This window comes from Zonotrichia albicollis, chromosome 4 (assembly GCF_047830755.1).
Source record: "Zonotrichia albicollis isolate bZonAlb1 chromosome 4, bZonAlb1.hap1, whole genome shotgun sequence".
NCBI classification, from domain to species: Eukaryota; Metazoa; Chordata; class Aves; order Passeriformes; family Passerellidae; genus Zonotrichia; species Zonotrichia albicollis.
In genome coordinates, this window is record NC_133822.1 from 41,652,205 (window position 1) to 41,679,877 (window position 27,673).

Genomic DNA, 27,673 nt, shown 5'->3' on the forward strand with positions numbered 1-27,673 from the left:
GCTAAAGGAAAGAACAGTCTGCAAGGTGACACATGCTGTATCTATCCTATTTCACAGCCTAAGATTTCTGGTTAATGTTCCCTTCTGATTTTTTTCTTGCTGTTGTTTACTCTGGTTTTACAGCAAGTGCATGATGAATACACCCCCAATTAAGTGCTCCTTAACTGCCCCACAAAAAATTAGCCACTCCTTTGAAAACACTTTCCTGGGATCCTAGCCTTTATCCATTCTGAATCTAACATAAACTCCTGTCTCTCTGATGTCATCTACTAAACAGTGTCAGACTGGGGCAGTGCTTTAGTGAGAAACTTCCAAGAAAAATGTAAGTGCTGCAGTGACTCATTCTCTTCCCTCTGACTCAGTACTAGATTGCTCTCCTAAGATGCTCTCCTGGAGGTGTTATCTTTCAGATGTGATAAAAAACTCTGTTCTGACCACATACAGGATTTTTTTTAACAGGGGGAGGAGATTTGTGCTGCATTTTGCTGTATACCCCCATACCCCAAGGGAATTAACTCAGAAAGTGTCTGGAGTGGATAGGGCACTCTCACCCCAGATGTTTGTTTCCACTCCCCCGTTGGAGGGTTAGCGGACAGAGAGATAGCTCACATACTGCTTAATCTCCTTCAGCCAGAGGCAATTTTAAAAAACAAGAGTAGGTGATTGTTAGCTATTCCAGCTTCCTTCGGGTGAGTCAGATAGGCAGAGAATTCACAAGTCCTCCCACAAAGGGAGACCGGGGCAGGATGACCCCCGGTGCTACTGAGCACCGATAATGGTGCAGAGCAGTGATGTGAGAGATGTGGGGATGGATGTCCCTCTGGGGCCTCCTAGGTGTATCCCGAGGAGAGTTTCTATTTCTATCGGCTTTGATTTCTTTGTGATAGTACCTCACACCATTCACATAATTTCTTTCCACAGGCAATCTGTGAGTGAGGAGTTGCCTGATCAGCTAAATCACAGATTTTATTTTTGCCCTCCCAACCCATGTGCCTTTCTTCCTTACCATTTCTAATTTGCATTTCACCCAAGCCTTCACAAAATATCTTTGCTACAAGCTTCAGGCTTCCAGACCAGACCTAATGGGCCAGATCACAAAACATCAATGAGCTGTTGTTCAATGAAGCTTCCATTCCATGTATTTTCCTGAAAAAAAAAAAAAAAAAAAAGCTTTTCTCCTCCACCATCTCAGAGAAACTGAATAAACTCCACTCCCCAGAGTTATGGAAAAAAAACTCATGGTCCTTTTAGAAGTCAACTGATAAACTGATACCTTTAATTGCTGCTAATAGGCTGAAAAAAAACCCACTCTGAAAATAGAATGAGCTACTTGAGCCGTGACAATAGGTGATGATGATGATGCCAATGTCTTGACTTTTCAGTCTGTGTTTGCTAATCATTGTACATCCATGTGGGGAAAAAAAAAACCCAAAAAACAAAAACCAAAATCTCACAGGTGTCTACAGGTTCTAGGCCTTCCCAGAATTTTTCTGCTTGGGCAGGCATTACTGTTTTCCTTTACTGCCCTAAAATTTTGCCCAGGGCAGCAATGCAGGAGAAGAGCCTGGTTCATGGGTGCTGCAGCATTCTATAAAATGGAACAATTCTGATGAATCCCCTTCCCCATCAGTGCCTCAGGGATCAATCTCTGCCCTTCTGAAAAGCAGCCAGAGTATCTATCCACCCTACTGCTTGTGACTCCTCAAACAGGCAGAAAAGACAGAACAAGCAGAGTTTGGCAGGGTAACTCTGCCATTTGCACCTCTCCCAGCTCAAACTCAGTAACTACGAATGCTGCAGTTCTGCAATGAGTAATGAAGACTGTGCTGTACTCGATGATTCATTTCTTAAGTCTGCCTGCAGCTTTGAAGTCTTTCATTAACTGTGTGATATGCATTCAACAGATTAGCTAAATGATCTAAGTATTATATAATTAATCAGCAGAGTGTAGGATACCCCATCTGACATTTAGTTGGGAGTACTGAGGTGCTTGTATTTTATGGCCTTGTACAGGCAACTCAAAGCAAATATTCACTAAGTGAATGAAATACCTTGCCTAATTAAAACAGCTCTGGTAGAACTCCTAATGTATCACATTGCATCAGTCTGATGTCAAGCACAAGGCTAATGTGATGTAATGGTATGCCACAGAACACCTTAGGTACAAAATAATTAATTGTATCCAAGGCAAATAATAGGAAGACTTTCAGATAAATACAGCTACGCTGTGTGGGTAGGCAGAGCCCTTTTCCAGTTCTGCATTAAAGCAAGCTACTAGCAGCTTCACTGGTCTCCAAGGAGCCTGGGGGAAAAGTGTTTCTCTCATCTGCCTCCAGTTTTTCTAAGTACAATTTTATGAATAATGGCCTTTTAGGTTTCATGAAAAAGATTGGTTCAGACCAGCTCAGAACACAAATATGTTTATGTCCTTGTTTGTGGAATCTCTTTTGTTTGAATAAAAAAATATCTTTAAAATTAAAAAAAAAATGCAAAATGTAAAGATTTACAGACTAGAAAAGTAGACATAATTCTTTAACTATTTAAACAAGTATTTTGGGCTTTTCTGTCACCTCTGAGACTCTGCTGTGAATTTGACCTATAATTTAATTCCCACAAACATTCCCATAGTGGTTTCTTGGTCATAGACATACAAAATAGTAATAATTTCTCTCCTGCATTGGATTTGTGAGTCTTAACATGACCTCTAAAAAATTATATAGTCCTTAATATTCACTATTATATTAAATTAAGACATCTTTGAGAGAGTGAAAGAGGGATTGAGGAAGAGGGAACCATGAAGGATTTACTCTTCATAAGGAGTAAGTGGTAGTCAGGAATTAACTGTTCCCATAATCCTCAAGCCACATCCCTCCTCCTGAGATTAGTTATTGAAATGACAAGAAGGTCTTTAAATAGAATTAAGTTTCTAAGGGAAGCAAATTCCTTCACAATATTTTGTTGCCTTCATTCCTAAGGGAGGCAGATGCCTGCTTGTGCTACCTTCTACTAATTGCTGCTTATCACAGTCTTTCAAGCAAGTGGCAGATAAAGCCTGCAGCTGGACAGATGAACGAGGAAATAGGACTTATCCCTGAGAACACCTGGTCTGGAAGCAGGTGTTCCTCTTCTTGTCTCAGGTCGAAGCTGGCTCATGTCAGGGACACTAGGAGCAGCAATCAGCAGAGGTGTCACAAAGGCCCGGGGCTCAGAGCTGGATTCCCTGTGCCAGAGGGCTGGAGACCAGGCTGCCTGCTGCAGCCAAGGGAGGTGTCAGAGCGTGGGGTGAGAGCTGTGAGGATTAAGCCAAGTCCTCTAAATTTTCCAACTTTGCCCTGTTCCTTCTTCTGCTGCAGACCCTGCTCTGACTGTCCTTCCCACTGCACAGAAATTTTCATTTTGCCTCAAACTCAGAAGCTGTGACTCAGCTCTGGTCCAAGCCTGGCATGCACAGAAGGAGCAATTTATACATTGTGAGGTCTTCCAGACTGTGCATTTTCTTCAATTCTTACAGATCTGACACTAAGGAAAAGGACTGAGTTCACAAAATACAAATATCTGTAATGCAAACCTCCCCATCTGAGCTTGTAGGCTAAACAGCCTTTAGAGCTAAGAGGGAGAAACAGGCACTGAGAAGGTGCAATCTCTCTCATCTGAAAGGAAATGGCTAAGATAGGGCAGCTCTTTCCATTGACTATAAAAGGACTAGCATAATTTGGTCAAAGGAGATATCTGCAGTGTGGGTGTTTACAGTTAGATGAGATGTCTCATATCTCCATCTAATAAAGAAAGATAGCAGAATATCATTGATTTGAGTTGCAAAAATCATCCATACTTCCATTCCCTTTCCATGTGAATGAGTACCCTAGCATTTCAAATTGATGTGTTTCTTTAAAGGTATTGCCCAGGTAAAAGCTTTCCACTAAATATTTGCAGTCAGGAGAACAGTAGCAACCACTGGCATGAACACAAAGCAACCAAAATCATCTCACAACCCACATAAAACCCTAACAAAAGACTGTTATTTTGGTATGAAAGTAGTGTCCCATGCAAAGACAGAAAAGTAGATGCTAACAAGAATGAAAAGAAAAAAAAAAAAAACCAAACAAAACAAGCAAAAAACAGAGAAAAATTAACTACCAGAGAAAAATTAACTACCTTGCCACCATGAAGTTATATTGCAAATTTGCAGTATTCTTTTTTTTAACTATTCCTTCATGTGGTATATTATCTTAAGCATTAATCAAATTGCTTGATATGCTTCCTTTATCATTTCTGTCTTCAGTTCTGCAAGGGCACAATTTGCCACATTAGAATAATACTTTTTTGCTTAGTTTCACGATAATATTTAACTGTTGTTAAAAAGGTACATTTTGCATGGAAAAGAAGTGGGTGAAAATGAAATAGCGGGATTGCACGGAAAGCATTGTTCATAATGGGTATTCTGATCTCTCTTTGCTTTGTTTGTGTTGGTAGGACCTAGGAAAGACAATCAGTCATTAAGAACAGGCACAATTTTACAATACTGCTCTTAATTGAAATGCCTTTCTTGTAGTGGCAATGCCTGAGGACAAACCAAGATTTAGCCCCCGTTATTTGTACAGCACTTAGCTGAAAACGATGCTCAGACTGTACAATCCAAGTAGACAATACAAAGGAGAAGAAAAGCATGAAGTATGTAAGCAGAGCTAGCAGCAATAGCAACATCAAGTCAGGTGGTTTTTAGGGCTTTTTTTGTTTGCTCGGTTGGGTTTCTTGTTGGGGGGGGTTGGTTTGTTTTATTTTTTGGTGGAGTTTGTGGATTTTTTGTTTCTTTGTCTTTTTTGTTTTGTTTTGTCTGTGGTTTTGGTTTTTGGGATTTTTTTTCTTCTGTAATGATTTTTCTGCTATTTTTTCTTTTGTAATGATAAACAAAATGAAAATTTGTCCAAGAACAGAAAAGACCAAGGAAATATGGCAGGTCAAGAAGGCAAAAGTAATAGTCCTTATAGACTGCAAGGATAATAATGGGGTAAGTTTGGATCATAACATCATTCAGCACAGGGCACAGCAGGACAAGGTCTCAGCAAGCCTTCAGCTTCCTTCTTCAATTGCTCCTAGTGCACATTGCTGGCATCCAGAGCACTCTGCCTTCACATTTCCATCAGAGGCTTTACTGGCAGGGGGACCCAAATGCTGCTGGTGCTGAAGGGAGAGATGGACTTGAACTGTGCAGCCTTTCCACATCGAATGGAGTGTCTGCTGCTTTAATTGTTTCTGAGCAACTCCAGCAGGTTAAACATGCCTATTTAACCAGGTGCCCGTTGGCAGGTTGGAGTACTTTAGCAAGCATAAATTAGCATAGCCTTACTGACATTAACAAGATGGGACTGATTTACAGTCACTAAGGAGCCTCAGCTGCGTATCCAAGTAGCCAGTATCATTCCTGAACCTTTCCATAGGAAAAGAAGGCTTCTCTGCAGGAACTTCTTCAGACAGCATTTGTCAGGAAAGAATTGTTTTGAATGTTAAAAAGTCTAATTTGTTGTTCACAGCTGCAGGGAAGAGTGATTAAGCAAGGAGATGTACAGCAATTTTTATCCTCGTTGTTCTGTTGGCTCACTTTGTATGAAATATGTAGGTGAGGGGTTACAATATCTTCATTGTCATGTGGGTTTGAATTAAAGATATTTCAAATTTTATCTGAACATATGGCCCTTTTTTCATCATTTCTGTGATCACTCTAAAAACAATGGCAATTTCTGTCCCTCCACTCACCCTCTCACCTCCATTTAGCACAAAGAAGAGCTGCAGCATGTCTCTGCCTGTGTGTGTAGTCCAAGAGATGAAGTGCAATAACAGGTCAGCTGCACGGCATATTTGCTATTGCCAGGATAAATGCAGTGATTTCAGCCCCACTGGATGGCCAGGCTCAAGGAGCAAGCAGCCATCTATTGGTACAACACTGGGGGACTTGAACAAGCGCCCCTGCGCTCACCTGCAGCAGCTGCCCAACCTGGACTAGGAAGCAATGTCTCTGGAAGGAGACAAACGCTGTCAGACGAGGGTTCCCTTCTGTATGTGGGTGTTTAATTCTGCATTATCATAAAAACAAAGGAAGAATAAGACTTCTGGAATTATGGATAAGGCTATTAGCTTATTGTTTCAACTAACACTTGTGGACAACATGCAAACAGTGGTCTTTGCTCTTTCATAGCAGCAAATATTCAGAGAAGTCCCATACAGATATTACATTTCATAAACAATCATGGCAACTTATTAAAAAAAGACACTTAATCCATTACTGTTGGTACTGTTAACCAAATAAAAAGCAACATGTGGACGAATTAAAGATTAAAACCTCAAACACTGAAGGAGTTAGAAGGCAGAATGGTGATCCCTGAGAGTGGATAGCAAAGAAGGAGGCTGGGTGAGCATGAACCATGTGTTGTCCTACTCATGCTCAGGAGTTTGTGTGGGTGTGTATGCCACTTAGTTTGCAAGTCACAGAGATAAGCTACAGCCAGGACATTTTAGGATCTATTGCTATTATTGTGTCATTGTTATTTATTTGACAGTCACAGCAGTTTCCTATCTCTTTGTAAATTAGCAGTTAGCATCTCAAAAGCTCTTGAGCACTGAGTCTGAGGTCTGTGTGATTCTGAAGAGACAGGAATGGGACGGACACTGACAGACTCTGATTCCCCTTTATTCATCCCTGGGAGATAAAGGAGGATATGGATAGGAGGGGTAAGCATTAAAGTTAGGGCAGCCACAGTGTGTGTCAGAGCCCACCTTGTGCCTCTGTACTGCCAGTTATCAGTCTAGCCCATAATCATTTGGCTCTTTTATCACAGCAGACATGAGTTCCTCTCACTTCGGAGTCCATTCAAGTTATCTAAGGCTGCTTGGTGCTAGGGATGCACGTGTGCTTCTTGGTCTCACACTGCTCCAGTTCTGTCTCGGGTACTTGGAGACACATTTCATATGTGAGCACAGAATGGATCAGAGCAGCCCTCAACTGCAGCACAGAACCCTGTGCTTCACACATACCTCAAGCACATCGCTGCTCACAGGGCTTGGCAGCAGCTGCTCCTTCCACGGCAGCCCCACGCCACGCAGCTGCCTTCGCTCCCGACATCTGCCATCCAGAACTTTCTTATCTCGCTTGGGTGAGCTTGGCCAGTCGCTGCAGAGCCTCAGCTAAGACTGCTGCTCGAGAAAAGGCACTCATGTTAAGAGGATATTCATGCAGGAAGAAGTGAAATTCTGTAACCAGACCTTCATCATTAAACAAGTTCTACAAAAACATGACATTTCACAGCCTGTAACAAGATAGCTGCATAAGTATTTTGTTTTGTGGCAGTAGCCTAAAGTAGTGCTGGAAAGCTCATTCAGTTCACTGGATAGTTTTGCAAAGTACTCCGTTACTGATTCACTCATAAAGAAAGAGTTCCTTTTAACTTCCATCCCTTTAACCCTTCCCACTTTTTCCATAATGATAAACATTTTATACATATATAAAACATGTAATTTCTTGCTTCCTACATATAGAATAAATTATTCTTGTATGTTTGTACTTCCTAAGGGACATTTTTACATATTTTAAGACACTTCTGTGATTGAGAGTCCTGAATCACATCGAATTTGTTGCCAGAGACCTGTAAGTTGTCAGTCAGTACTCACTTGACTGCATCTAGAATGTAATGTGTTTGTGATTTCTTGCTTCAGCCATTGCATTATTTGCAATATTTACAGCCCAAACATAACTGTGTACCCATACCTTTGAAATTAAAGAGGGAACTGTATTTAAGATGACCACTATTTATCTGATTGGGATAAACCATGGAAACTTCTTATCTCTATATATCAACATTCTCCGGTAGACTGATAATATTATACAGCAACAACAAACTGGCAAGTAGCAGTAAAGGAGAAGATTGACAATTTATATCAGCCCACAAAAATTTGCTTCATTAGAGGATCCTTGACTACACAGTCCTGAGTGATATATTTTACATAATCACTTTGTCCACCTGCTCATCACCTTTTCTTAAGGTGTCCATTGAGGGGAAAATAGGTTTCAGTGACCTGAAACGTTATAAGGAGAGTTCTCAGCTATCACTTTGCTAATAGCAAAGGGAAAGTTTTTATCTCCCAGGCTATCCCAGGCAGGAGCAGTGTGATCACAGTTCAGACAATTCCATGACATTATCAACAATGATGTCTTTGTATCTAGAAGGCCTTTCCTATGTGAAGAGTTCTACCCCAATGAGGTGTCAATCCATGATCTTCCCTACCCTACACATCCATCTTGTCTGGAAGAGTGTTAGGGCTACTTGTACTCCATGTGAGAATCCCAAAAGTACTTTCCTACTACCTCTTCCAGTACAGAAAAATTCTAGCAACACATGGTTGCTCCTTGGTTTCTGCTACGCCAAGTGTTTGATGCCTGTGCACAAAGTCCAGTTTAGAACAGAGGATAAAATTTCAGTAAGGCTAGTAAGTGTGTAAAATCTACTTTACTGCCAGCTTTCAGTGTCACAGGTTGTCATTTAGTCATAGTGAGGACTAGGAAATACCTTGCTGCCAGCACTGAGTTTGATTTTTTCATTCTTTTTATACCAGTGCCCATCTTATGGAATAAGCTGCACAACATTTCAAACTGACAAAGCCAGCAAAGATCTCTCAGCTAATGAAGGAAGAGAAACATGGTTTAGAAAGGAGCTTAGCCTGGATAAAGTTTAGGAAAATTTTAACCTTTTATGTCTACCATCCTCCTTAATGCTTAGCTTATCTTTTGACTTAATTACAAATGGATCCATTATCTACAGATAGCTCCCAGACTTACTGTCAGGGATTGCAGTTTTGGTTTGCAGACATAGAGGCAAAAGGTATATTAATAATTTTGGCTTTCAAAGTGTGTGCTTTATCAGAAATATAATACTGTCATCACATGAACCCATGAAAATAAGATTCCCAAGATTTCACTCAATTTCCCTGGATTTCTTCAGTAGGCTCTTAGTGGCCTAGAATCCAATGTATGCAATGATTTGCATACATTGCAGTAGAATGAAGATACATTTAATTCCAATAAAACTGTAAAGGACATGTTTCTAAATCCAGCATCCATCTGACATCCATCTTTGACTATACGTCTCATGTATGCACCAGGTACTAAAGCATTGGTGCACCATTGGTCTTACCTTGGAAGGAAAAGTGGCTGAGTCAGTTTGTAGACCTTCACAGGCTGTTTTTGGACCATTCCTCATGAATGAACACCAATTAACACTATCTAATCTCCAAATGGTACAAGAAAAATTCTTCCAAATGCTCAGCGTTGTTAAATGGCTCCTTCTTTTTAGCTATACTCAAACATTAATTGTGGAAGAATGTCCGGTTTATCTCGGCTGTTTGTGAGGCCTGGAGAGGCCCGGGGTGGCCTTGGGGCAGCCCACGTATCGAAGGACGAGAAGAGGCTTCAGTTCTTCTTTCGGTTTTTGTGTTTATTAATTGTTTATCTAAAAGATGTTCTTTCAGCCGAACAAAGATCTGCTCAGCAGTCAGCCATGGGCACACTGTGCCGTCCCCCGGACCGCCACGTATCTTTATACCCCTTGTTACGTGTACAATATTTATCATTTTTCCCCAATACCATCTATTCTTATAACTCGGTGTACTCTCAGTAATAACCAATCCAAAGGTGCCACCGTGGCCAAAGAAGATGGAGGAGAGGAGGAAGAAGAAGGAGGGCAGGACACACCCCAATTCCTCCATCTTACTCCTCTAAACCCCCCTGTACATAAATCCTAAACCCTGTTTCTCACCCTCTAATTAGCTAATCTTTTCACCCTTCACCCCGGTGAGGCCCTCTTATCTTCATAAAGGTGTCGTCTCCCGTGTAGGGTCAAAGTCCTGCCACCAGACACTTCTGGCAACATTCCAGGACTCCCGGGCCCCCCAAGGGTGGTCTCGGGGGCCCGGCATCCCAGGACTCAAATCCTGAGATCCCACAGAAGAAGACCTCAAAAGGTAGGTGACTCTTCATTAGTCACTCTAGATCAGAACAGATATTGAAATCCCAGCATATCATTCAATAACTGCAACATTAAATACATTCCATTCCATATTTATAGAAGGGACAATCACACAGATCTCTTTTGTAAAATGCTTTGAGGATAACTTTGTGTAAACATCAGGTATTATGTCTTTTGTAATAGATAACCTGTGTAACAGGTAACCATACAAAACAAAATAAATTATTCTTTTCATTAGACAACCACATTGAAAAACTTGACAAATCATGTGTTGATTATATGTTGATTAGTTGTTGCCCGGTGGTGCTTACTCTATGTCAAGGACTTTTCAGTTTCTCATGCCCTGACAGTGAGCAGGTGCATAAGATGGCAGGAGAGAGCATGGCGAGGACAGCTGGCCTGAGCTGGCCAGAGAACATCACACTCAGCTCACCAACTGCAGGAAGCTGGCACAAGGGGCTGATCACTGCTCAGGGACTGCCTGGGTACCAGTCAGCAGGCAGTGAAAAATTGTACTGAACACTTGTTTTTCCTGGGTTGTATTCCTCTCTTTTTGTTATCTCCCTTTTCATTACTATTATTACTAGAATTAATATTATTATTTTGTTGTTATTATCATTATTATCAGTATTAGTATTATATATATATATATATATATATATATATATATATATATATATATATATATATATATATATATATACTATTTTATATAAATTTGTAAGTTGTTCTCAACTCACAGATTTTACCTTTTCCCAATTCTCCTCCCCATCCCACTGTGAGGTAGGGGAGTGAGCCAATGGCTGTGCAGTACTTAGTTTCCAGCTGGAGTTAAGCCATGACACCACATTTTATTAATATTATTATAAGAAATACATACTTCTGCTGCAAAAATAATTTCTTTCATGATATCTGTCATCTCAAAAAGCACAGGGCTATTTAAATCATCTAATCATCTTGTCATACTTTTCCTACTGAAGCATTAGTAGCTTGATCAAGGGTTTGAATGCAGCTGAGACCTTCAGCCTTGATTTAATCTGACTCCCTGCTGACACTGAATGGAAACACATAAATCTTATTAGGCTTAGAGTGATTTCCTTCAATCATGAATTTAATAAAGCAGGTTGGTTTCTTTTAGTGTGCCAAAAACTGTAAAGTTCCAAAAGCTAAGTACCTTTCTATTAAGTAAACAGAAAGTCAGTATGAAGGAGTATATATAAAAGTGCAGTATACAGCACCAAGACCAGAACTTGAGGCATCATTTGCAAAACTCTGAACCTACTATGAAGTTAAGTTCTTGAAGAGCAATACTTGTGTTTTGGCAATGAAATCCTGTCATCAAATCTGGAAAGACGTTCATTTTTTATTCACTGTGCAAAATTAGGTTAACATTAAAATACAATCTAACCTACACAATTGTGTGCACCATTAGAATAGGCACACAAATGTTTCATACTCATCTGTAATGTAGCAAATAACAGGACAAATTGTGCATTCAGTGATCCCAGTTCACTCTGGTATGGTGTGGGTCAAGTTTTCCCCTAGCTCTTGGCCCCTGATATCAATGCCTGTGTAACTTAAGAGGTCATGCAAAGGCACAGGATGCTGGCTTGACTGAATCTGCAATTTTTTATGGAAAACAGAAGCCAACTTTCTCACAAACACAGAATTGAGGAGATAGAGAAATCATGTGTAATATCTTTCCCGCTTTAACCTCAGCAGGCGGCTGCCATTCGTGTATTTGTAACTACTATACCAGGCGACAAGAGACTGATGGCTTTCTGCTGCTTGGGCTGTTACTATAAATGGTTCTGTATCTGAACTTTTTAGTGGAACAGTTAAAGTTAACCTAAAAAATCCTTACAATTAATTATTAGAGGACTCATTAAAACCTCAGGTGAACATCATAAGCCCCAGTGAAATCAGATGAAGTGGTATGTGTGTGTCCCAGAGGAAAGCTGTATCCTTACCCAAGTACTGCTTCTATTTTCCAGAAGGGCAGACCTACTGACAGCCAGAAGGAACAAATTCTTCACAGTTCATGACCTCAGAAAAAACGTCTGATAGATTTACCATTAAAACTTCTGACCTATTTGAAAGGATGCTTTAGCAGAAGTTTTATCAAATCTGACATAAATGCCCTGAGCAGTTTTCTTCATCATGAGTTGCTGGAGCCACTGTGGATCTAAGTGGGTGAATCCTATGATGTCTAGTCAGATTAGAAGATTGCTTCCATATTCTGGCTGCATCAAAAGCAGCCAGCAGGTCTAGGAAGGAGATTATGCCCCTCTATTCTGCTCTTCTGAGACCACACTTGGGCTGTTGCAGCCGGCTCTGGGGTGCTAAGAGCAGGAAAGCAGTGGGTCTGCTGGATTCACAGAAATGATCAGAGAGATGGAGCACCTCTGCCACGTCTGATAGAGCTTGGGTTGCTCAGCCTGGGGATGAGGAGATTCCAGAATTCATCATTGCAGCCTGTCAATACTTAAAGGAGGTGCAGAAGAAGGATGGGTGCAGACAAGGGACAATGGTTTTAAACTGAAGGAGGGTTGATGCAGACTAGATATCAGGAAGAAATATTCTTTTATGAGGGAGATGAAACTGGAACAGGTTGCCTAGAGAGGTAGATCTAATCTAAACTTTTTTCCCATCAAGTATCTTAGAAGATCTATTTATTAGCAAACATATGTAAAACCAGGACTGCATAAATGTGAGAACATATATTTGAGAGTGCTGAAAGCTTGAATTCAATAGAGAGTGCATTACTGGCATTCAAAATGACCACATATATTACGTTGGAACATGATTTTTAAAACCTTGCACACAGTGTGTAATACAAGCATGACTCCATTGTTAAAATGGAGGTACTATGCTATTGATGACCAGTTACTGTCATCAGTTACCTGTTATTTTTAATGACATTTTCAGTGAAGAGAAGGGGCACATATTGCAGAAGCTATCTACAAGTTGGGTAGTAACTGATGAAAAATGTTAGCTAAAAAAATCAATAGAACTCTTTACAAGCCAAAATATTTTCAAAATTTTTATTTTGGAAGGGACATAATTTTTCTGTGGTTTCTATGCTTACAAAATAGAATTTCATAGTAGATTAAATGAGGAAGAAAGGGTTAAAAGTCTTAAATAGCCCACAACCAAATTATATTTTATTTTATATTAGGATTTTTTTTTACTGATATGGAAATGAAGCAGCATGGGATTTCCTTTCATTTCGCAGAAATCCTCCCTCATCATGCAAAGTTTATTTTGCCTTGGACTGGCTTAATTTTTTCAATGTTGTGGGTTCAATGACTGTATTTATTTATAACAGTAAGTCATATCACAACATTAGCATTACGAGACAACTATAACTGAGTAGTAAATTTAATATCTTTGAGAGTCTAAAGATTAAGGAACTATAAATTCTTCATTCTCCTTTCTACTGAGTGTTTTCCTTGGACTACCGAGATTTGCCTTTTGTTTTATTTGCTGTTTTATAACATAAGTGAGAAATAAGTAGCTCAGACACTTCTTCAGAACTTTATCCATTTTAAAATATATATCTATTAGTTTTCATGATGTGTTAAACCCACTGCCATCAGCCAGAAATAGTTGAATGCTGTTCCAAGGTGCTCACAATCTAACAGCCAAGAAGACGGAGAGAAGGATGGGAAAAAGAAATGGTGCTTTAAAAGGAAAATTAGTGGACATACTTACAGTGAAAATATAAGCTGCATCATATAGATTTCCTCATTTTACATAGGAATGTCAGAACATCTAGTGTCAGTGAAAAGGTATCACTGAACACAGACATGAAACACCTCAGGATGTCACACAGGCAAAACTGCCCTCAAGTTGGAACAAAGGAAAATAACAATAATCTCACAATTCTGCTGCGGGGATTATGCAAGTTGTACTGTTAGACAGCTACAAGTGATTCAGGCCCACAGGTCCTCTGGCAGAATTTGACAGACTGAGGAAAAGAAGCAGCAAGTGAGTGAAGTGGGAGCTGTGTGTGTGAGCATGAGGAGATACAATGCCTCGGTGACTCACACGCGCTCCATATGCACACGCACTCACAGAGCGTGCAAGTCCCAGGCAGATCCAACTGCAGCAGCCATGTGCATGCCATCAGTCTCCACACCATTTTATTCCCAAGGCATTTCACAAACTGTGCCCATCAGATCTGTGTGGGTAGTACATGTGGAGGAGGTTCTTTTTCTTCCTAGATATTGGTATGGCAACAGTTAGCAACAGTTAGTTATATCTTGGTTGCATTCACAAAATGATAGAAATTCTTTGGCTGGATCACAAACAGGCAAAAAATGCGACAAATGTTAAAAAGTGTTTTTATCAGATCATTTTTAATTGGATAATAACCTACTGCATTATGGCAGGGAACTAGTTTTTTTCCCCAAATGTGTTTAACTGCTTGCTAAATAGTGTCACCCCTGTGACATAAAAAGACATGTCAACCATACTGTCTTAGAGCTCCTGCTGATAGAGAAGGTTTACACTATACAGATAGATAGTTTCTTTCTAAGACTCACAGAAAAACAAAATTAGATAACTTTTCCACTTTAAACTTTGGCACCTCTTGGAAACCATGAAAGAAAGCATCCAAGCAGAGCAAAACCTGAGTTTCAGCTTCCTCCTCTCCTCATGCAATGCTAATGAATTGAAGCAGATTCAAACATTCCAATGTTATAAGAAACTGAGCATTTTTTATGCCAGAAGTAGAATAAAAATCCTCACAGAATCACAGCAGATATATGATTTAGGAATAAGGTCTCATAAAGAACTCTGTTCTACATCTTGGTTTCTGCAGATTCAGTTTTCTGAAACATCTCTGCTGAAGAAGTCTCTTGACCAGTCCAGTCTGAGACAACAATTTGAAACATATGACTGTCGTCAGCCCTGATGGAGCTGAAATAAAACATCCATGAACTCTGTGGAGGGTTGGGTCCAGGTATAAATTCTATTTCTGAGAGACAGCTATGCTAATTATTGCCTAGGCAAGCACTGATAACCACAGTGCTGTAAAGTGCAAAACTTATGGAAGGCTACCTTCCCTTCACCATCAGGGCATTTATTTACTTCCATTTATAACATTTTGGGAAAGCTGAATCTTTTCCAGTGATTACATCCTAGATCTTGGGATATATCCAAGATGCATGGGCATGTATGTGTGTATAAGACATTTAATCTTAGTCCCACAAGCTGTTCCAAAAATCCTTTCTTAAGATGTTTTATCTGCAAGGAATCATCCTGCTTTCTGATTCATTCTGTGAAACACACATTGGCTAATCAAACTGTAGACTTTTATTCTGTTATTAAGGAAGCAGTCCCTTGTTATTTATGCTTAATAACACCCTTTTTAGATGAAGCAGTAAAATCTACCCTCAGAATGAATCAGAAAAGAATGAGGAAAGTACCACATATCTTCTGCAATGAAAATTCTTGTTCTGAAACAAGCTGTTTATGGCATTATACATCTTTTTAACTGTATGACCTTCAGAAACAAACACAGATTTATTTTCTTCTCCAAAAACATCCAGCACTCCACATCACTGAGTGAATTCAAGGCTTACTGATGCTGTTTCTAGCACCACTTCTGCATTGCAAAACATATTTTTTAAATGTTATTTCCTAGAGAAAATGGTGCTGATCTGCTGCCACCAAGTCAAAATTATAAACTATGACATAATTAGTTGGATTCACAAGTTTTGCTGATTAGTCTTCCCAAAATATGTGAGATGGATGTATTATTTTTAGAGAAACACTTTTCAGCATATCTAGATACTCAGAACATCAGAGACTAAAACTCAAGTGAAAAATAATCTCATCTTTCATGGAGCCAGATAGTGAAGTCTAGATAGCAGTGATCATGACAAGTAAAATCCATGTTTAGAGAATCCTTTATTTCCTACAGAATTCTTGATCATCTCTAGCTATAATAATAATAATTCAACTAGCCATCTGCAATGTTCCTCAGGTATGGTTTACAATTTTTTGTTGAATAGATCATTGGTTATAATAAATGATAGAAGGTGGCTCTGAAGGGCTTGTAGTGAACAAAAGTTATTTCCTAAGCAAAGTGGAAATCAAGAGAGAGGTCATTCCTCAGCTATGATTTTTCAGATTGCTAGATCCTTGACTACATATGCTAACAAACAAAATTTCATTAAACAAGAAAAAGAAATCAGACTAATGAGAATTATTTTCATAACAAAAAGGGCTGGTGAGGTCTTTATATCCTTCTCACATGACAAGATTGTCCCCAGTTCTCACAGACATTAGTGACAGACCTGAGGATTGTTTCTGAAGTGATTAAAAACCAGATATTTTCTGAAGAGCTTGTCTGTGTAACCCAGACAAAAGAAAATCTAAAACAGCCTCCCATGTGTAATGCTGCTTGTAAGGGTAGTCTGAGGAGCACAAAATCTGAGGTACATCACGTCTGATAATGCCATTGTTTTCTCCTGATCTATTTCAAAAACAGCTTGGGAGATCAGTCAGGTAATTGTAACTGACACTCATGTGTTTATGAAGTATTCCTCCCTTATTCCTGTGGAAAATCTTAGACTGATTGGTCTATTGCAGAACTAGTTGGGAAACAAAATTTTGTTCCATAGAAAATTAGTCTCTACTTCAAGACAGGATGAAAAATTGGAGTATCAAAAAAAAAAAAAAAAAAATAAAAAAAAAAAACCCACCACCATAAAAACCACCAAAAAACCCAAAAAAATCAAGAAAACAAAAAAACAAAAAAAACCCCAAAACCTAGGATGAAAACTATAAGAAGTTTCAAAATGAAAATGTCAAAGTGAAAAGTTACCAGACCTCTGATTGGAATAAAATTTCCTGAGCAACTTGACCTGTTATTTTGTTTGCTTGTTTTAATTCAAGTGATTATTTGGAACAGAAAAGTATCTTTGTTTCAAACTGTCACTTTGAAACATGGAGGGCTTTGTTTTGATTACCCAAATTGTAATATAAAAAAATATGCATTGAAATTGACATTTTCTCACAGAAAGTTCTTATTTCAGCAAAGCCACATTTTCCAAGAGGAAAATTTTTCAACCTGCTTTACTTGCTTGCCAGGAAATATGAAACTGTCTAAAAGCAGCATCTTACTAAAATTTTTCCAACATGAAAGCTGCTGCAATTTTTCAGTTGAAACTTTAAAATGTTCTGTTGATGAAGAGAATTTGGCCATGAAACAGAACAGTGCTTATTATAGCAGCAATGCTCAGAAGTCAGCTAGCACACTTCATGGCTATCACATGTTCAATTACAGTGGCAAATTCTAAGCATGGGTCAAATGCAAATAAACCCAAGCATTTACATTTCTGCTTCTTCAAACTTTCCAGATGTGAGAGTTTTCCATTTGCTTCACCTCAGTCAGTCAAGTTCAGTGTGGTGGGATAATTAATTCCCTCAAGTGTTCTGCAAATATTTCAGCCCAGATATGGCTTTACCTCTTTGTGAAAGTGGATATACTTTCTAACAAAGGTATAAGAATAAAGCGTTCTAAATCCAATTGACAGATTAGAATCAATACAAAATCTTACCAAAAAGTCTGTAAAAAAGAAGAACATAAATAACATGCTTTAGAAATGTTTGTTGTTACTACAAAATGCAATGCTGCATAAGCAAGATTATTTGCAATAAAACAGTCTTATTGCAATAATTTTCTGGGCACTAGTATGTAATCGAGCATAACTTGATATTTCATGTACCTCAGTGTTTTGATATCCACACTGAAAAGTTTTACAGATGAGTTTTCCATAAAGTGATGAACATCTACTCTCAAAAAATAGGTCTATTTAAGGATCCGAAAGTAGTTACCTCAAAATTACAAACAGCATCATTCTTCCAATTTTAAAGTTTTGTTTGTTCATAGTACTTTAGCTCCATATAAATGACAGACCAATAATATCACAAAGAACTTAATTTTAAAAATTAAGATAGTATTGGAAAATTTAAACTCTGAATTTAACATTCCAGTAGTTCCTTAGATACATCAAAATCCTTTTTTAGCTTCCTTTGTATCAAGGTTTATAATTCCACCATTAATCAAAAGCATGTGAATATCTTAATATGCACATACACACATTTACAAACAATTCTGCCAATATGAATTCCATCCAGCACTTAAGACACCAGTATAAGAAAGAAATACATATTTCAAAACAAAGCGTTGACATTTCTGGATAAAAGCTCATGTGTCTTCTACATTGAAAAGCTGCCTTTGTGCTGTATTAACATACAAGGTTAAAGAAGGACTTTTCAGAGTCATTTAACATATTTTCTGTGGTCAGAGCACAATTACATGGCCAATTCAATCATATATTCCTGAGAATACTGTGTATGTTGAAGCCTTGGAAGAGATCTTGAAACAAGAATCCTATGCAGTATGGAATATGAGGAATCCTTTTTGTCTCCAGGATACTGAGATTTCTCACTCTGAACCAATTCTTCCCACACAGTTACCTTAATTCTTTTTCTCATGAAGTCATTAGGCTAACCTTTACAACATGAATAGAGGAAGAGGGATCTTTGTTTGTCAGCAATAAGAAGCATAGACTCTTAATTTCAATTATGTGGAGAAAACCATAGAAACAGAAGGAATGAAGCAACATTAGTCTAGGTAATATCAAGGTCAGTTGGTACAAAAAGCATTCAATTTCTGCTTACATAATATTAAAACCTCATGAGAAAAAGGGTGGAAAAGCAGTAGCAATGTAATATGGCCTACTAGGGGGAGGTTGACTGCTTTCTCAACTGGTCTAGAATTACTTAAGGAATTATAATATATTCAATAGCACTATAGCTGAGACAAGTTCTACGTACAGGTAAAGGAGTAAGTTGTCCGCAGTAGTAGAGCCAGGGACAACGAATGGGTATTAAAAGTCATAGAAATACAGACCTGCAGGTGTTGCTAAGAAGGAAGTATCAGAGGATGCTTTCACCTGTGGCTGCAAACATGAAAGGATGGGAGAACCTGGGATTAGGGGCAGAAATGTAAGTGGCACCATTTCCAGGCAGAAGACCGCACTGGCAAAACCGACACTTTATAATACTCCTTGCATTAACAAAAGGTGCACCGACTTCAAAGCTCTCTTCTGGCATCTTGCCTTTGCATGCAAGAACTGTCCAAGTTTGAATGCTTCCAGGGAATGCAATTCAGATATTTCCATATTACTAGCTATTTGTGATTGTGGTTTACACAAGAACAGGATCTTATATCTCCATTTTGATCTTCCTTAGTCTGGGAATCACCTTGGACAACTAGTTCCTCTGGCTGCCCAAGACTACAGCAGATTCATGAGGAGCGCTCCACCAGCCCAGAATGGGATGAATCCATAAGGTGAAGCTCAAATTTCCTCATAATCCAAATCTCCAATTAAGACAGTTCTCTTAGGCAGAATCATGGATATGAGTGCTGTAGAAGCTGTCTATTCCTGATTTAGTATTTTCTGGCTGCAAGGAGAAGGGAGTAGGAGTCTGTAACAACAGGGATTAGATTGTACTAAGAGCAGATTCCTCATTGTCTTGTACTGCTTGAAAACCTTGGGGCAACTGGACATGAGGCCAGGGACCTGACCTTTAAGCAAGATGGGAAATCATATAATTACTGCTCTGTGTAAGTCCACTGCTTCTCCCCTCACAGCTTTTTCACAAGCTTGGCTGACTAAGGCTCTACTTTGAGATTTAACATATGTTAAAAATATTGTATTGTACCTTTCACAGAAGTTGATTTAGTTACTTTGACTAACTCATGTTCATATTATCAACTTACAGGACTCAAGCTATCTTCTAGTTGGACTGCTTTTTAGGAATCACACTTTTCCAGTTGGAGCATAAATTAGTTTTCAATTACTAACTAATGATTGTTTATATATATATATAAAAAGGTAATAGTACAAAATAAATTGACCATACAACTATATACAACTCTGAGTATATCAAGACAGAGCCTACCCAAAATAGACAAGAACTCAAAATATCTGCTCAAACAAAACAAGCATGTAAATACCTCCAGAACATTCAGAAAAACGTTTGGAAATTAACAAGTCGGGAAAGTAAAATTTAACTAAATTGCTATACCTGCCTAGAAAAATTCTTTGAAGTATCTTTAAGTTTTTTAATTACATATTTACAATCAAAGATAATATGGAGAAACAAAAAAGAAACAGCAATTCATGAAATTATTATTATGAGTTATACAGCATTAAAACTCAGTGCACTGTCACCTCAGTGAGTCATCATTAGTCTATCTTGACTATTAATTAAGTGATACTATTAATTGCCATGTGTACCTCATAGGTCCCTAACTCATTGGAGGAGCCTACGTTCTGAAGAACTGGCTTCTTGTGAAATTACTAAACTGCCTTAGGAAGCCATTGCCTTAGTTTATAGGTCCAGGTTGGAGCATAAGAAGCAAAGAGGCAGTGAATATTTTTGGAGCCAGTCAGACTTAATGAGTGCTGTCATGTAAGCTTTTATGGCAAGCCCTTGGTGAAGCCAGCACTGGTAAGGACAGGAGGTGGTGTAAGGCAGTGCTGGGAGGAGCCTGTCCCTTCTGTGAGAATCTGCCTTTGTCTCCTACTGTTATGGGCTCTTTGTAGGACTCAACCTGATTTAGAAACCTTTTTTTGGAACCTTTTACTGTAACTCACAATTGAATGATTTTCACAGGCATTAAAAAAAAGAACCCAAACCCAAAAAGCTCCCCAAAACCCCCTCTACCAAGAATCTGAAGTGATTTCAGGATTAAAGATGACTTTGTTGTGCTGCAGCAACGTCCTGCTCATGTGATCTGAACTGGGTGGCATCTGCTCTTCTCTGCATTCTCTACAGATGAAGAAGCACTTGTCTAGCACCCAGATCAGTGTATTAATCAACTGTGTTAGTGACAGCACTACCAACCTCAAGCATGTAAAATTTATGAATCGATTCTCTCGAAAAAAAAGCCGCAACTATTTTTTTTAATTATGTATGTGCATACTTTTATCTATCACTTTCTTAGCCTTCAGGGTGAAACTGCATTGTTTTCAAGTGTCTCTTTGAAAGGAGAAGGTTAGGAAGATATTGGTTTTTCTGTTTTAAGAACAGTAGAAAATTCCACTCATTGGTTTGAATTTTTCTTCTGAGAAAAATACACGCAATGTCACTCAGACCCATGATGAAATATTAATACTTGCCATTGCTTTTGTAGCAAAAGAAATTAGGGGCTGATGTCTCTTCTTATTCTTCAGTTCTATCACCCCTGTGAGCCGAGTAGGAACAGGATTAGCATCCCTCTCTACTCCCACATTTCTCCTTAGTATAATAAGAAGTTATGCAAGCTAGGAATTGTCTAGCAGGCCGCCAAGTGTAATGGCTGATATTTCTGATCCCTGATGGGCTACAGGACTTTTCCCAAGTTGTTCCTGGTTTAATTCAAAATCCATGTCTAAAAACAAAAACAAAACCAAACAAAATACTTTCTATGTAAGCTTTAGTGATGAAGAATCCACCTTGGTAAATTATTCTGATATCTTTTTCTAAAATTATCTTTTTCTAAAAAAAACAAAACAAAACAACACAAAAAAACCCACAACCCCCAAAATCGACATGTTCATTAATTCAGAACTGAGCATGTTTTACTTCAAATGCAGACAAAGTGTCTACCAAAAACTGCCTTGCTAACACATTTATCATCCTTCCAATAATTGTTCCTTTCACTTCTTCTCAGTTTCCTTCTCTTGACTTCTGGACATGTGAAATGGATACATCATTTCAGTAGAAGTTGCTTGCACGAGCACCAAGGTGGTAGAGCCTCCATGGCAATGGGGTCTATTTCCACTGTTAAGAGCCACACCAGAGTTTTTAGCTACACTGTCACAATGGGGGCAATTATAGGCATTTCCAACGCCTATAATTCCATGTAAACAAAGCCCCCTCTCTCTCTTCTCCTTCCCTCCCCTTCCTCCACCCAGCTTATCAAAGTAATCTCCAGGACGATTCTAATATTTTCTTGCTTTTCTTGGTCTTTTAACATAGTATGATTCTGTTACAGATTATCTTTAATTAATTTGAATTTCAAGTGTAAGTCTTCAGTTACAAAACCAAGACAACAATATCACTCCTGTCATGAAAATGTCCATATATACAAAAAAAGCACCTCTAAATAGCAAGCTTTATTTTGCCTAAATACTTGTTGCATGAGTGGTTAATCAAATCAACCATTTTGCATATGAAATTGCAAATTTGACCTTATTTTGCACTTAAAGCAAAGTACATGGTGAAATTTAGCACAGCTCTCCAAAATGACTTTGTAAATTTCTAAGACAGAAGCCATAAAGTATTGTAACAATAGTTATTATTACCACAGTTCTCTTCAGTTTGGGTAGCAGCCATTCTTCAAATTGAAAAAGAAAAGAAAGATCATGTCAGGTATTTTGGAAGTTGAATGACGTAACATATATTAGCAGAGCACCTCTATTGCACTGTAAAAACTTGTGTTTAAGCCAGCATTAACCTACTACCTATTTTAGTTGACAGTAGTCACCTCAATAGAATAGCATGGGGCTCAACATGGGACACTTGATAAGGTAATTAGATTATTCTGAGCTCTGTACTTCTGTGATAGGTTTTAAAATAATAGGAGCAAATACCTGATGAGGCAAATAGAAGAAAACTCATTCTGCGGCAATGGACAAGACAATACAAGAGAAGGTGTTACGTATCAACTGCAATGAGAAGAAGAAAAAGAAACAATGGCAAACTATGATTTTCTTCAACTCAACTGGCCAACAATTTGGGAGGAAGAAGTTGTACAGATTTCAGGCAGAATAGAAATGGTCAAAATTCTATCAATGCCATCTGCTATTTCCCTGGTGAAAGTAAAATGGACAGGAATAGTTGTCAGGTAATCAGGTGCTGACATGAGGAGCTGAAGGAAGAAACTAATTCCATACCAGAATGGGAAAATTGGAAGACTGTAGAGCATTACTGGTGGTCCAGTGAAGAGACAAGTGGTTCACATCATTGAAGAGGACTCAGCTAACAAACAAGGAACAATTGCACTTCTGTTTTGTTGCATTTGTTACATATGGCTTTTAGTGAGTTTTAAAACAGAGGTTAGCATGTATGAACCCAAAGACCTCCGTGTAGGGACATCTCTAAGGAATGTCAGCTCATGAATTTAAAGCTTAGTTGAAAAATGGATGTCATATGTCTCTAATAATCAGCCATCTAGCTAATCATGAAAACTCTCCACAGGCAGAACAGTCTTTTCTACGTGTTTGTATCTACAATGAAAAAGATACCAGTCCTGTTTGGGGTGCATATACAGTTATAATAACTAACCATAAATAAATGTGATCCTCACCTAGAGCTAGAATAAATTGAAAGCACGTTTATGATAATATGACTATCAGAGATGAGAATATATAAATGATGGGCACAAGTTAGCCCTTCTCTAAAACAGAACATGATTTGATCCTATTGCTGAACCAGTTTATGTATTTATCAAAAAATAAAAGGAATGAAAGTCTTTTCTATTAAAACAGCAGCTTTAATTAAAGATTATTTTCAATGGGGTGTTTTGGGCACAAGTGAGTATATTATTGAATAAGAGAACTGCAAACTTGTGAGGACCATATCTTCACAACTAAATTCAAAATAGAGTGGGGCCCAAGAGATCTGAGTTATTACCTTCTGCCACAGATCCTTTGAGCAACCTTGAGCACTTAACATCACTCTTACCTGTTTAGTGAAGCAAGAAGCACACAGATATAAATGTTTGTTCAGAGAGAAATTTCCTCTGAGAAACATCTTACTTTTGTAATCACAGCCAGAGCACAAGTAATGGCAGAATTATCTCCCATTTTTCCTTTGATGAAGTAAGGCTTAATTTAGAGCTCAGTGTAGGAAATGTGTTTATCCATGTAGAATCAAAGAATCATAAAATCACTGAATAATTCCGGTTGAAAGGGATCTCAGCAAGTCTATAGTCCAAACACTCAAAATGGATTCACCTTTGAGATCAGACTGTGTTATTCAGAGCCTTAGTCAGGGCTTGGAAACCTCAAAGGATGGAGACTGCACAACCTCTGTAGGCAACCACTGCTTGACTGTCCACATGGCAAAAAAAACCCACTTATTAGGTAGAAACCCTTGATAAACAGCTGCTGGTTTTTGTCCACCCACCATGCACCCCCATGTACAGTCTGGCTCTGTCTTCTTGATCTCCATAGGTACTGAGCACTGTGGGAGTGGAAGGCAGCTGCTAGGTTTGCCTGAAACCTTCTTTTGAGCAGGCTGAACCAGCCTTGGTTCCCTAGTCTCTTTTCACAGGTCAGACCCTCCAGCCCCAACCAATTTGGTGGTCCTCTGCTGAACTTGCTCATTATGACTTTCCTGTATTGGGAGACCTAAAACTGGATTAAATATCTAGATATGGTCTCACAAGTAAAAGAGAATTACCATCTACTGCCTGTGCTGCAGTTAGCACAATCCAGGATGCTGATGGCCTTCCTTTCAAGCAGGTCATTCCACTGGCTCATCCTCAATCCTTAACAGTTTGATGCTGCTTAATCAGGCTGTCAGCCTGATCCATCTTCTCATATATGCCAGAATGTATATGCAAAGGTGAAAACAGGTATGCATGTGTAGGTTTAAAAGCACAGGTTTCCATCTTTCTGGTACTTCCAATACTGCCTCTCTCAACAGCATTAGTAGTGCCAGGAGAGGCCTCTGGGATTACACAAGGATAATATGAAACAGTTTCTGCTTGTATATCTTAATTATCTGATATAAGATGGGGTAGAGAGAGTAAATATAAACAGTAGTTCTTAGGCAAGGACAGTAATGCAGCAGCAACAGGATTTCATTATTCCTCTGGCTGGCTACTGATATCATCAGCCAAGCCAGCAGCAAATAAACCAAACATGATTTGGTTGAATCAGTGTTCCTCTTCAGCTGGATGATGGTTTTGTTTAACTTCGCTCTTGACCATTTAACATCTAACTGCTCACCATCAACTCAATCCAGTGGTTGAACATTTTTTGTTCCTCTGGATTAATTAGGTAGAAGTGATCCTATTCTCTTTTACCATACTTCCAATGAACTCAGTTATCAACTGGGCTTGAGGAATTTCTCTTCACCTGTTTAAAGGTTGTATACATTTCTGAGTAGTTAAGATGTTGACTATTGCAAAAATAATAGTAAAAAAAAACAGTAAGGGGAATTATAGCTCCGTATGAAACTCCAGTTCTCATGCTTGTCTCGTCCATGGACAATGCTGTTGATGTTAACAGAAAAAATAAACAAGGAAGTGAAGATGAGAATAAGAGGAAGAGAATGTTGGGTAGGAATGAGATAAGTATTGAACTACTTCATAAACACATGGGCCATATGGTGCAGACATAAACAGTGTGAGCTTTCTTTACCAACATTATGCAGTCTGTAACCTTCCTTTCAGATAACTCCTCTCTGCCAAATGTTTTTCTTGTCTTTAACACTGCAGACTCTACAGACATGTATGCTTATATATACCAGAGCTAGATTAAGCAGACAAAACTTCTCTAAACTACATCCAATTTCTGCTAAGTACCAGTAACAGCTGTATTGCCTCAAAAAGCAACCAAACAAACAAAACTCTTTTGCCACTTAAAAAAAAATGACAACATTAACTGTTACTGAACTTAATGCGTAATGTCTATTAAAGATATAGATTTTTTGCATAGGTTTCAATTATACTACAGTCATTGCCAGACTTGATGTTTGCCATGGATTGCAACTGCAGGGACACATTAAGATTTTTATCTGGTTTTACTATACCTATGGGTTTGAAAATCCATGCCCAGCTATTTGGCAGCCTATTTTTGATCTCTAGATTTTTGTGGCTAATTTGCTTTAATGGCTTTTGAAGACCCAAGGATTGCAGGAGAGTACTTTCAGAAGCAAATTACATGCCATCTCAGTCACTATGCTGATAAATATATAGATGATGATGTTAAACTATCAAGTATTCTTAATGTAGCAAGCACCTGGTTTTAATTCCATCATCTAATACATCATTTTGTCATTAGCCCATCTTTTACAACTCATTTTAGCAGTATGTACATTGATACTTTGCAAAATTAATGTAATAATCTCAAAATGCTTTGGCTTTTTTTCTTTCTGTTGGCCTGGTTGCATTTTTCCCCAAGAGTTTTGCAGCAGTGCAGACTTCTGCAGGAAAATTTTCTTTTTCAAATGACACCTTCTCCATAAATCAGCCAGTTTCTATTTCAGTCAATGAGTGTTACACCAGTTTGCACAGTACAATGGTCTGCTGCAAAAATGCCCTTTCAGGACTGTCTGAGAAAAGTCTTTTGCTTCATTTACTGTGCTAGTAAGAATGAGAGGACAGTTCTAGAGTAGTGCCATGTTGTTACTCTCTCTACAGACAGATTGAATAGATAGATGTCTTCATCCCAAGGCTGGTAGCTGTATGATTGAACACACCATGACCACTGCATAATGAGTCAACATTTTCCCTGCAAACAAGTAAATTTTAGGGATCTAGTGAGGCTTGGTATAGTTTGAACCCTTACAAATCAAAACCACTGTAAAAGTAGAGTTCTGATAGACAGGTTTGGCACTTACACACACCCCAACTTCTTCTATTCATCCTTCTGAGAGCAACCAACAAACTTATCAGTGACTGCAAGGAGGGTAAGAACAATCTGGAAATACCATTAGGATTTACACAACAGTGTCTGTGACATTTTGTCCTGTTGCCTCACTTTCATTTCAGCTGCTGCTCCATTTTGTTTCTAAATCAACAGCATATTGTTTGAAGGATTACTATATCATCTGTTTCCAGGAAACTTTCTGAATTTTACATTACTTTTTATTCCTGCAATGTACCCAATGGGGAGCTGAAGCTGAGCAGCCTCTTCCCTCTCACAGGATATTATGTTAACTACCAAACTGCATGTCCCTGCATGGGACTTTTTCCAGGAAACTTAGGTTCACTAATAATTTGAGGACCCTGTTCGGGTCATACTGGTCTATTTTTATATTATTTATTTTAATTTATTCTATTTTGTATAGATACCTGAGCCTACATGGCATTGCAAATGCCAAACTTCTGATATTGCTCTTTGTGTCCATTTTTTTGAAAGTACTTACTTTATTTTCATATTGTGAAATATTTGTAAGTGGAAGCAGCTGTACCATGTATACTGAATGCTAAGCTCATCCAAACCAGGTTAACCTAAAGGCCAGGTATGCTCTAAAGATATGGTAAATCTGCCCTGTTGTCAAAGTTAAATACACCAAGAATATTCAGGGACAGTCATGCACACTTTATGTTCTGCAATTGCTATTTTAAGACATCTTTCATTCCCTTTTCCCCTCAAAAAATTCAGAGCCAAATCCCATTAATGCCCCAAAGAAATTACAGTAAGATGTAAACATTATTCTCATTTGCAACATATAGAACTTTACTTACTATTTCAGTCATTCCTTTTCCTTTTTGATTAAACTCAGCAGTTGCTCAGCAAAACACTAATTGTAGTTTAAGTCTCTGTTCACCTACACAACAGCTTCTAGAAACTGTACATAGAAACAACCTCACAAAACACTGAGAGCTGATAATAATGTAAATCCATTTACCCTAA

The 27,673-nt window shown here is 38.5% G+C and overlaps 1 long non-coding RNA gene across 1 annotated transcript; it reads right to left on the minus strand.

Moving 5' to 3' along the window:
• LOC113460202 (uncharacterized) lies at positions 1-27,673 on the minus strand. The gene is made up of 3 exons (XR_003381975.2): positions 27,505-27,673; positions 7,030-7,188; positions 1-1,146 (listed from the first exon to the last, which is right to left on the minus strand). It is a non-coding gene; the product is annotated as an uncharacterized LOC113460202 (long non-coding RNA).